The 12,705-nt window shown below is 46.8% G+C and overlaps 1 protein-coding gene across 1 annotated transcript in view; it reads left to right on the forward strand.

Annotated features, from left to right (window-relative positions):
- arsa (arylsulfatase A) overlaps window positions 1-12,705 on the forward strand; it is a 133,307-nt gene that overhangs the window by 11,711 nt on the left and 108,891 nt on the right. The gene's annotated exons all lie outside the window — the stretch shown is intronic.

Below are 12,705 nucleotides of genomic sequence, written 5' to 3' on the forward strand. Positions count from 1 at the left end.
GACAGCTGAAGCCTTTTTTGGAGGTATTTCAGACAGATGCCCCAATGGTGCCATTCTTGGCAAAGGAGCTCCAAAGCACCCTGACAGGCCTGCTGTCATGCTTTATCAAGAGAGAAGAGCTGGCAAAGATCAAGACACCTCTCCAGCTCACTAAACTGGACCCCCAAGAGAAGCAAATCCATGTCCCTCTCAAACACCTGGACATAGGATTTTCAACCAAGCAAGCTTTGCAGAAGGCATCTGAGACGCTCCAGCAAAATCCAGTGAAAATCGTGGAGTTCAAAAAAGAATGCGTCTCCTTACTCGCAATGACCTGCAAGAAAATTATGGAGAGAAGTCCTCTCATGTATCCAGCTGTGCGGCATATGAGGTCCCTTGACCCTGTGATGATTGTGACAGAAACCGAAAGTACAACAGCAATGTTTGAGAAACTCCTTCAGGTTCTCCTCAATGCTGGATGGTGCCCTGCCACAGAGTGTGACACAGTCCTTTCTCAGTATAAAGCATTCTCACTCGATGTCAACACAAACCACAAAGCAGAGTTCCAAGAATTTGTTTACAGCTGCAGACTTGATGAATTCTTCGGAAGATATCTCAGTGGCAAAGAAGAGTATGCAGAACTGTGGAACATCATGAAATGTCTCTTCACTCTGTCTCATGGACAAGCTGCAGTAGAAAGGGGGTACTCTGTTAACAAGGATATGCTTGTTGAAAACTTACAGGAGAAGACGCTAATAGCAATGCGCTTGGTCCATGATGCAATGGCTGGGCACACAGATGAAGCTCTTCCAAAAGACCTCAAGCAACACTGCAGAGGAGCAAGGACAAGATATGAGATGTATCTGGAAGACCAGAAGAAGTTGAGAGAGCAAACCACCAAAGAGAAGAAAAGAAAGGAGCTCTGCCAGGAAATCCAGAAGGTGAAAACAAAGCGGCAAAAAGTAATGACTAGTGCTGAAACAATGGAGAAAGAAGCACATGAAATGGCAGTCATGGCAGAGAAGAAGCACGATTTTACACTGCTGTCAAAATCAAATGCCTATCGGAAAGGGGTTGCTGATAAAAAGGAAGAGATGGCAGCTCTAGACAAAGCCCTGAAAGAGCTGCAAGAGTGTCAATAAGTTAAAGCAATGAGGTATGCGCAATAGCCTTTATGGATGTATGAAAGATTGTAATATTTATTGGTCACATAAAGACAAATATAACACCATTTTAGGTTATGGAGATGACCAATTTTAACTCAAAATAACATTCTGTTTCAGATCTTCAGACTGTAGAGAGGAGGAGTAAGAGGAGTGGAGAGGGGCATTGAGCATGACCTCAGAGTTGCTTTGTCTACCATCACCCCAGACTTTGAGACTCTTGTCAGGAGCAAACAACATCCCCAGTTATCCCATTAGTTCCCTGGCATGTTAAGCTAAGAAGTCTGATAAGGATATATTATTTTATTATTATTATTATTATTATTATTATTATTATTATTATTATTATTATTATTATTATTATTATTATTATTATTATTATTATTATTATTATTATTATTATTGTTATTGTTATTATTATTATTTTATTTCATTGTTTTTAGCCCTTAGTTGCACTTTTGTTGCAACCCCAGTTATTCCACTAGTTCCCCCAAACTTAGGTCTGTTATGTTAAGCTAAGAAATCTGCTAAGAAGCATATTATTTATTATTATTTTATTTCATTGGGTTTTTAGCCCTGGTTGCACTTTTGTTGCAACCCCAGTTATCCCATTATTTCCCCCAAGGGAGGCGGAAGAGAAGAGGCTGCGAAGATGGAAGAGGAGGATGACAGAGGAAAAGGGAGAACAGTGGAGAGGAGTTGAGAAGAGTAGGAAGAGAAGACAGGAGCGGACACGAGGGGAGGTGTGGAGAGAAGAGGACAGGATGAGATAGGAGAGGAGTGGAGTGGAAGAGAGAACATATATCAATCCCAGTGCTCATGTGTTCCAGTTCAATAAATTGTTGTTCATCTACAGCTTGTTGCATTATTTCATGCATTGATATTATCAATAAGACATCATCTCTAAGCATTTACAATGTAGTCTTGACTGGCACATCTTTTAAATCAAGTAACTAGTCAGGGGGTTGTGTGTGTGAGCGGAGGGGGGCGCGGATGGGGGCGGAAAACTTCAGGGGCCTATCACTTAATATGGTACCTGGAAAATCAGGAGGTAGTATGGAAAAAAAATTCGAGGCAAGCGTGGGAACCCTGCTGAAGGATGCGTATTTTCACATTCCTATTTTCCCTCCTCACAGGAAGTTCCTACGGTTCCTGTTTCAGGGCGTAGCGTACGAGTACCACAGAATGCCGTTCAGTTATTCTCTGGCTCCCCGCACATTCACCAAGTGCGTGGCGGCTGCTCTGGGGCCTTTACGTCGTCGGGGGATACGAGTCCTATTCTATCTCGACGACATTTTACTCCTCAGCCGTTCAGAGGAGGTTGCCAGGTCTCATACTCGGCTAGTGGTGGAATTCCTCACCAGCCTGGGTTTTGCTGTGAATTGGAAGAAGAGTACACCTCTTCCCAGTCAACGGGTGGAGTACTTGGGCTTGACATTGAGGTCGAGACCCATGCTTGCGACCCTCTCGGAGCGGCGTCGGGAGGATCTCCGTCGCGCGCTCGAGGGTCTCCATCTGGGAGGGACGGTTACGGCGCTGCAGGTGATGCGTCTGCTGGGCCTTATGTCAGCTGCTCACACGGTGGTTCCTCTTGGCCTCCTCTTTATGAGGAGGATACAGAGGTGGTTTCTCTCTTTGAGAATAGATCCGGTGAGGGGCAAAGGGAAATGGTTGACTGTTCCTTTTTTGATATGGGGAGATCTCGCCCATTGGAAGAGGCTGGGTATCCTCTCCATTGGGGTCCCCATGGGCAGCAGGGGCTCACACGTCACGGTCTTCACCGACGCCTCTCTCACAGGTTGGGGAGGGATGTGTCGGACCCATGCAGTGGGGGGCAGCTGGACAGGTCATGCTGGCCCGGCTACCCTGCATATCAATGTGTTGGAGTTGAAGGCGGTTCTTCTGGTCCTCAAAACGGCTCCACCGCCTGGTGGTAGGCAGGCACGTTTTGGTCAGGACGGACAATGTGACGGCGGCGGCGTATATCAACAGGCAGGGTGGGACTCGTTCCGCCCACCTGCTCCGGGCGGCGCGCGAACTGTTGCTATGGGCATCCCGCAGGCTGCGCAGTCTGAGGGCGCTCCACGTTCCTGGTACGGAGAATGTGGGGGCGGATATAATGTCTCGGGGCGGTCTTCGTCGCGACGAGTGGGAACTCCGCCCCGACATAGTCAGACAGATCTGGGATCGGTTCGGGGAGGCCTCGGTGGATCTGTTTGCGTGCCGACGTTCTCATAAGTGCCCCTTGTGGTTCTCGCTCAGTCGAGCAGATCATCCCCCCTTGGGGGTGGATGCCTTCTCGACCTTTCCGTGGCCGCCCGGTCTTCTGTACGCCTTCCCTCCGGTAGAGCTGTTGAGTCAGCTGTTGGAGCAGATACGGAGGGTCTTAATCCAGCTTCTGGTCGCTCCTCCTTGGGTCATTCCGTGGTCAGCGACGGCCCTCTCACAGCACAACGGAGTGTTTTTCCAGCCTCCGGTGTTGGGTCAACGCCTGGTGGTGTGGCTGGTGGGAGGGTGAGTCTGGAGAGGATGGATCCCTCGGTGGTTGATACCATCCGGTGTGCGCATGCTCCCTCCACTGTCGCGGTTTACGCGGGCAGGTGGCGTGCGTTCCAAGAGTGGTGTAAGGGGGGGGGCTGGGACCCAGTCTCCTGCCCCCTGGATGCTGTTCTGAGTTATCTCCAGTCTCTTCTTGGTAGGCTGTCAGCTTCGACGGTGAGGGTATATGCGGCAGCTATATCCTATCATGAAGGTTTTGAGGGGACTGTTTTGTTCAGCCACCCTCTTGTGAAGCGTTTCCTGCTTGGCGCTCGACGCGTTAAGCCGGTGCAACGCTCCTTGGCTCCGACTTGGGATCTTCAGTTGGTCCTCGGTCGGTTGTCCTTGGCCCCGTTTGAGCCTCTCGAGCAGGCGCCTTTGGGACAGCTGTCCTTCAAGACCGCGTTCCTACTGGCTGTCACTTCCGCTAAACGCGTAGGTGAGCTCTGTGCTCTCTCGGTACGTCCAGAGGGCCTGTCTTTTCGGACCGATTGCGGTGCCACTCTGCGACCTAATCCTGCTTTCGTGCCTAAGAATATCCGGAGTTCCTTCCGCTCCCGGGATATTGTGGTTCAGGCTTTTCGTCCTCCTCCTCACACTAGTGAGTTAGATGCGGGCCTTCACCTGTCATGTCCAGTCCGTGCTTTGGGGATTTACCTCAGCCGTACTCAGGACTTCAGGGTTACCGACCAGCTTTTTGTCTGTTACGGTGGGGCTCGTGTTGGTAAGGCACTGTCGAAGCAGCGCCTGTCCCATTGGTTGTGCGAGGGTATTACCCTCTGCTACACGTTGGCTGGGCAGGATCCCCCTGGGGGCATCAGGGCGCACTCCACTCGTGGGGTGGCTGCCTCTGCCGCTCTCCTGGGTGGGGCCTCGGTGGAGGACATCTGTGCTGCGGCTTCATGGTCCTCCCCGGGCCCCTTTGTAAGGTTTTACCTCATGGACATGACCGGGGGTTCTGTCTCCCAGGCGGTTCTGGGGTCTGTGGCCTTTCCTGCTTCCCGTCCTTTGGTCGGGTAGCAGGAGTGTATGGGTATGGGCCACAGTGTGTTGAGTCACACGTGGTTCCGCCTGTACGGTGTGTTCAAGGGGTTCTAGTTCCCTCTTGTTCGCATTCAGGTGGAGTTGACTGCGCCCCCCCTTCATTAGGAAGGATGGGGTGACAGGGCTCCCCGCACCCCTTGATGTGGGCTTACGGGTCCTCAGGGGGTACATTTGTCGGGTCTCGCGTCCGCTCTTCCCCATATCTCATAAGGCTCAGAGCGGGACGCGAAAGCAAATACGATATATAACGATAGGTTATGTAGATAACCTAGTTATATTAGTATTGGCTGAGCATCCCGCTCTGCGCGGCCCTGAGTTCCCTCTTGAGGGATCTTTTCCTGGGACGGGATTTGGCGAGGAAGGGTGTTTTGGTGACCAGAGTCACGGTTATATGGGCGGTGCCACCATGGGGGCGCGGCCCCATACAGGTGGGGTGCATGTAGTTGTTTCGTGGGAGATACAGTAGGTATCATAGGAGATAAGGGGTATCTCATAAGGCTCAGAGCGGGACGCTCAGCCAATACTAATATAACTAGGTTATCTACATAACCTATCGTTAAGACTTCACACAATGAAGGATACAATACTGTAGGTCAAGGCACTCAGGTGATTCAAGGCGTATCCTACACTTGTGTTCAAAGTCACAGCAACTATTCAACATTTACACACATGCTTAAAATCACTGCACTAGACTCGGACTAGACTCGAGTAAACACAAACATATAACAACGTGGGTTGATTGATTGATTGAAAACGTTATTAACAGATTGCAGAATGGGTACAATACAGTACGGCTCAATACAAAACAACTGCTATGAGGATGCAGACCAGAAAATGACTTTCGTCTTGTTTACATCGTGGTCCCCCATTTTCAATTCATCAGGACATTTATGACATACAAGACATACAGAACTGTGTAGTAGAGCTGCCGCGATTACCGCATTACCGCGGTATCGCTGTTACATCACGGCCACCGCAGAGTAGGCTGAATACCGCATCACCGCTGTTTTTTATAATAATAATAATGAAGTACCCTCCTCTGAGTCCTCTCGTTGGGCTTGCGGCTCTGCAGATATACCCTACTCTTCTATCGAGGTTCCAAGCGACCCTATTGGGTACCAGAAAAGTCACGTGAAACATTGCAGACCACTAATTGGTCAGAAGAGAGACGCGTCACACGTTGGGAGCGTCCTGCAGTTTTTTACTTCCTGAATGTCAGCCATTGATCAGAGCTCATCACAATACGGCTAATAACGTTAGCTTTAACTGCCCGCCGGAGTGGACTACCATCGCTCATCAGGAGTACTAAACGAGACATAATGATTTTACTGTCTGCAACGAATGTTATAATAAAAGCCCTTCGTTCTATACACTTGTCTGATTGAAAACTTTATTAACAGACCGCAGAATGGGACAACTCAGCACGCTCTGAGCAAAGAAAGGAACTGAGATGGTCCGGTAAATACGCTGATGTTATTGAACGTATAACTATATAATGGTAATGCCACAAAACGAATGCCTTTATTATAAAGTAGTAACTTTATAGTAATAATAATAAGGAAGGGTCGGGGGGGTAACCACCCCTGCCCGCGACACCGAGTGAACGGCGCACGACCAGAGGGGACACTTCGAATCCGTGTTTCGCTTTCAATAACTAATGCGTGCTTGCCGAATCCCAAACAATATTCATGCTGCAAAGTCATCCTCTAAAGATCGACATTTAGACTAGAGGCAGGCTATATGCTATAAAAAGTAGACTACTACAATTTAAAAAAAAATGCATTCAAAAATTTTTTTTTTTTTTTTGTGTGCGTGCGGTTATTACCGCGGCGGTAGGAATATTTTGCAAATCCGTGCGGTAAGGAAAACATCAATACCGCGGCAGCTCTACTGTGTAGTAAAAAGAGATCATAAAAAAGACATACATCCGAAGGGGAAGAAACTGTAATGTGTGCACTGAAATGTGTACTATATGTATCTACTATGTATGTATGTAAATAAAATAAAAAACATTTTTAAAAATGAAACGTAAGTCTTCAGGGGTAGGGCCCGACAAGCCTAGTGCTTCTCCCTAGCTCTTTTCGGACAATTGGACAATGCTGCAATAGCAGCTGGTAAAACTTTTTTTGATTTATGGAATGACTGTTGTTATGTGTCCAAAGCCCGAAATAAAAAATAACTGAACTGAACTGGGTAGGGATTCACATTCCTTTACGGCTGTGGGTAGGGCGTTCCACATTATTGTGGCATAATTGCGAAACATGTTTAGTCCCTTGTGTAACTGAGGGGTACAATTCCCTGACTGTATTGATAAGTATGGTATCATTAAACCACTACCGTCTTTATGTACATTCCTACTGGCCATACAGTACACAGGTATCTAATGATGAACACTTCCCCACAATGAATCGGTTCCACACAAAGCTGTATTTAAGTATTTATTGCAGCAAAAGGTACATAATATACTTTACTTTACTTCACTTTGAATGCGCTTATAAGGCAAAGGAATGTGCGTAGGCAAATCAATAACGAATGTCCATTCTCATATTACGCAGGAGGTAATCATACAACCTGAATCTTAGGGAATTATATCTATGGTACACTAGTAATATAGCGGGAGATACTGGAAGGGTCCCCCCGGTTGTAAGCCAGCAAGGGTAGAGGATCTGTCGGTAGTAGAGTCTGGGTCAACGATGATAAGGAGACTCCGAGTACAGGAGACGGTGCAATAAGATCTTGATCCACAGACGAATACAGCTGTTCTCCGTAGCATGTAGCTCCACATGGAAGAAAGCTAGCCTGCCTCAGGCTTCTGAGGGACAGACTCGACGTGGCTCCTCACAGGGTAAATCCCACACACTTGTGGGTGTCGGCGATTCTCCGCTCCATTAATTACAGGACCAAAAGCAAATATAATCCAGCCGAAAAGGGCTATGCAGTCGTCGGGTAGATAATCCAGTGTACATGCCCACACAGTCCTCGTCTAGGGCTCCTCGGGTGAAAGCGCCATGATAAGCAGCCCAGCCTGGATAAGCACTCTAGCTGATACGAGGAAAACGTTGGTGATGCTGGTCACTGTAGAACTTTAGCCGCACGATACACTATACACAAATAGACTATTACTGACTTAATAGAATAGGTCGCACTCGACGGTACAGCGTTAAACTGTGACAATTCAGTTATTAATTCGCACGCGGTCTCAATGCTCTATTTGGGGCCAAACAGGCCATACTTCACCGCACGTCGTATCGTGGGTGAGGCTTCAACTTTAGTTACTAAGTGCTTCTGTATTCACCTGCGCCGTATTTATACGCTTAGATGAATAAACTAGTACCAGCTTTATTCCTGTCTCATATCCTTGCGCAATACCGTTCATGTCCAGGCATGTCCCCGGCGGTGACTTTGAACCTGACTTTGGAGGCATGGCCTTGGCGCCTGTGGACCGCTGTCCAATAGGAGAATGAAATATTATGGTCTGTACTAGGCTAAAGGGATATTCCGTGTATATGTACAAGGAATATACAAGGGATATCAAACGATATACAAATACTATGCAATATATATCAATCAATAAATATATATATTCGGTTTAATCTGATCCTTTGTAACACCTTGTTTGAGCCGAATCTGGGTTGAACATGATTTGTGGAACTCCCTCTGGTGTTGTGGTTGTGGAATTCACTGACCTTTGGGAAGTATTTCGACATGTACATGGGTGTTACAACCAAGCATATATGATTTGCCCTAAGGCCTCAATAGTCACAGGAATATTAGGCCGTAAGGTGAAGGCTGTATCCTGTATCGTTTCATCCCGTTCCCACCTCGGCGGACTACACAATTTTCACTCTGGGTGAAAGATATATTGGTGTAGATTTAGGAATAAAAAGTTCTCCATTGACAAACTTGCCCGTTTTGCGCAATCATCATTTTAAAGTCGGGACTAGATCTTTCCTCGTGAACGGATACTTGATCACCACAGAGTTTTATTTGACGTAATTGGTGTGAGTTCGGTCACGTATCTTGCGCTCGACCAATAGCAGCTCTCTTTGTTGCCAAGTTACAGACCACCAGACATTGTGTAAACAGTAACGTGATGTTATCATGTCATCCACGGAGTACATCTCGACGAAAATGGACAAAAAACACATTCTAGCGTTCGCAAAATAGGCTTCTAAACATTGTTATATGCATATACGCTACTTGCTATAGGCAAGCGATTGAATTCAGCTGTGAAACGGGCCATAACGTAGGGCTGGACGGTATGGTCTCAAACTTATATCACGGTATAATTTGAAGCATAGACGGTAAAGGTATATATCACAGTATATTAATTTATCTTAAAATGTCTATATAAATGCTTCTGAAGGGGTAAAACACTGGTATGGCAGCTATTATTGTACTCTTGTATTACTAGGACATCAAGTTACTTCCATCTCTGAAAAACACTTGCTTCATGAAATACAATCAAATCAAGCGGCACAAAGTGAAAATAAAAACTACAGCAGGACAGGAGATTTCTTTCCATCAAACAACTCAAACACAATACAACTCCAACATAATTTAACTTTAGTGTACATGTTTGACAATGTAGAGAGAGAAAGAGAGAGAGAGGCGTCGTAGTTTTTTTTTTTTTTTTTTTATCTTTCTTCCCCTCCTTTTTCCCGATTTTTTTTTTCTCCCATCCCACCCTTCCTGGTTGTTGCGTACTTTCCCCTACTGTTGGTCCGGGAGACCGGAGACTGTCACATGCTTTCCTCCGACGCATGTGCAGCCTGGGGCAGGTTCTCACCGGGGAGAGTGTAACGTGTGGGAGGCCACACTATCTCTCCTTAGTTCCAACCCTTGCTGAGCAGGCGCCCCGACCGAACTGTAGGGGTCGCTGTCCACAACGCCCAGGACCCACCCTTCAGCTTTCCCACCCCCCGATACAGCCAATTGTATCAGTGTGAGAGGCCAGCCAAGCTGATAGCAACGCCGGGAGCTGGATTCAAACAGGCGAATCCAGTGTCTCCCGGTGTTGGTGACGAACGTAATCTCCGTGCACCACCTGCCCCCCCTGAGGCGTCGTAGTTGATGATGTCACACCAGGATTGTCAACACACAGAGTTGGAAACGGGAGCAGCCCCGATGGATAAAGCGATATAAAGAAACAAATAGCCAAATAAATGTGAAGTTATCTTTGAACCTCTGTTGTCAAGCCTCATCAATATAACCCCCCCCCCCCCCCCCCCTTTCCTCACTAATCGAACTGGTGCCGCAGAGTCACGTTAGAACGTTAGCTTAGTGGCTAACGTTAGCCCGTTGCTGTGCTAAAGCAAGTCTCCTCTCAGCCTCCTTGGCCAAATTGAAATGCCAAAACGATATGGCAAGGTCCGTGAGCAAGTGGAGAAAAACTCAGTACAATTAATAGGGCTGTACCGAATGCGTCGAAGCTTCGATCATAATGTTGACATTCAAATTCTAAATCAACATTAAAAAAAGTTTTTTTTTTTATATATATAAATCTTGTTTGTGTCTATTCATTCTGTTTAAACCAATGGGGGTTTTCTTCACAGTTGCAGATACAATTTAGGCTACACTAATATTATAGTATTATACTATAAGACGTCACGATCACTTTCGTACCAACCGTGCCCTTATTGGATGATTTATATTTGACGAAACTGATGAGTTATATTCATAAAAAAAAGACTAATTTAATCAGATTAATCACTTTATTCAAATGGAGGAACTACGTTTCTGTCGCCCGATCGTTGAGTGCCGGAAACGTAGATCTACGTTTTTCTCGCAGTATTTTTTTTATTCGCTATTGCCATTCATAATTCAGCGGGGCACCTTGTGCATGCTGTACTGAATATGTCTGAGCTGGCAGACGGTCTTATACCGCCCTCGAACGCCTTCGGCCATTATTGCACCCCGTTAGAAACGGGTTCGTTTCTTTTCTGTACCGAGCTGGGGCGGGTCCTAAACACTCGCCCACGCGCCGGTCTAAACAACATTGCATGCGTGCACAAGGAAGGATAATAATTATGATCTAGCGTTGATTTCAGGAAGATCCGATAATCAGGCGAAAAATTACAACGTGTTTATTGAATTACATAAACGCAGTTTTCGCATCTTTTCCCTGGAATGACTCAGAAGCACCCAAACTATATTCATATTCGGAAATGTACGGATGAAAAAATTATCCGTTTTTTGCACGTTGACCAGAAGCAAGTCACTGAGACTCGACAGCGTTATTAGACCCATAGCTATAATATAAAATATAGGTTTAGCTCTACAAACTACAACTACGTTTACATGGGGTTAATGGACGGCAAGGAAGGGGTCACTTCCCGGAAGGGGCGTGGCACTCAATGTGTTAAAGCGCTGGCACACGCGGCCATACGGCCCACAGCGACCTCTGGCACTGAATGTGCAACAGCCGTTGCTAGGGAAATAGCTGGGGGTGTCTTCCGGATTGAGTCAGACTAGGAAACAAAGCTGACGCGTAGACATGTTGACAGAGCTTGTTGGCGTTGTCTCCGGCTTGGGCTGGCCGTCATACTAACTCAATTGGCAGAGTTAGCGGGTGGAAGTCGATGGGTGGTAATCTGGACGTTGTGGACAGCGACTCCTACAGGTCGGTTGGGGGACGCCTGCACAGCAGAGACAGAACATGGCGGGGGTAGTGTGAGCCTCCCACACGTTACACCTCGCCAATGAGAGTGCGCGCTGGCAGGTGAAAAGATGTGACAGGCTGCCTCCTCGTGTATCAGAGGGGACACGTGATGCAAGGCTTCTATCCTCCCTACAACCGACCAGTGGGGGGCATATGCAAGCAACGTTCAAGATGGGAGGGGAGAATTGGCACAGCGAAATTGGAATGGGAGAAAAAATTGAAAAAGAGGAGAAAAAGTGGATACATTTAAAAATACAAACCTGAAAACAAAAGCACTTGAATGTTAAATAAAAGGACCACAGTAATGAGGCAGGAGGAACATATTTTTCTGCACTATAATGGTGAAATTGTAATAATAAAAAAAATTCCCCTAAAAAATATTCTGTGCCCCTAGTGAAAAAGCTTAGCGTACAGCCCTGCCATTAGAACCGTTGCTCGCGGAGTTTTCATTGCACATATAAACAGCGTGACTCGTGAGATGAGTTGTTACAGAGCTGATCCGCGCTGCTCTGTGTCTATTATGAAATTACAATTGCAATTGACAAGAGGCGATTGCGTAGGTTAAAAAAAACCTGGTGGTGAAGTAAGCGGTGCACGCATCTCATGTTACGAACGGACACACACACCACACGGACACACATCACGTATAGAAGCGACTGCTGACAACAGAAGCTATTTCTTTTATGAAAATTTGGAAAATTCATAAAGTTGGCTCCCAATTTCTTTCCACGCCAGAGTGGCTGAGTAGCCTCCGTAATTTACCAGCCAAAGAGGAAATCTACACGCCATTGGCGCTTGTTAATTTTGTTCCCTGGGGGTGCCGATGAGGATGGCTTCAGTCTTACTGCCATTTAGCTGCAGGGAGTTACTGCTCATCCAGTGGCGGATGTCGTCAAGGCATCTGGTAGCCCGTGTGAGAGCCAGGTGTGAGTCAGGGGAGGTGTGGAGGTAAATTAGGGTATCATTGGCATACGAATGGAACTCGATGTTGTGGCTTTGCAGTATGTTACCAAGGGGGAGCATGTAGATTAAAAAGTTAAACACGCTCCAATACTCATCATTTTACTAGTATTGATACTTTTAGAATATCCTGGAGATAGGCTGAGCCCAAATCTCTCTCTCTCTCTCTCTCTCTCTCTCTCTCTCTCTCTCTCTCTCTCTCTCTCTCTCTCTCTCTCTCTCTCTCTCTCTCTCTCTCTCTCTCTCTCTCTCTCTCTCTCTCTTTCTCTTCTGGCGGAGATGTAGACCCCAGACTCAGACACACTCAGACACCTTCAATAAACCCTGATTCTCCCACACCCTAACTCACACACTCCCATG

This window comes from Notolepis coatsorum (genome assembly GCF_963971535.1).
Source record: "Notolepis coatsorum genome assembly, chromosome: 18".
Classification (NCBI taxonomy): Eukaryota; Metazoa; Chordata; class Actinopteri; order Aulopiformes; family Paralepididae; genus Notolepis; species Notolepis coatsorum.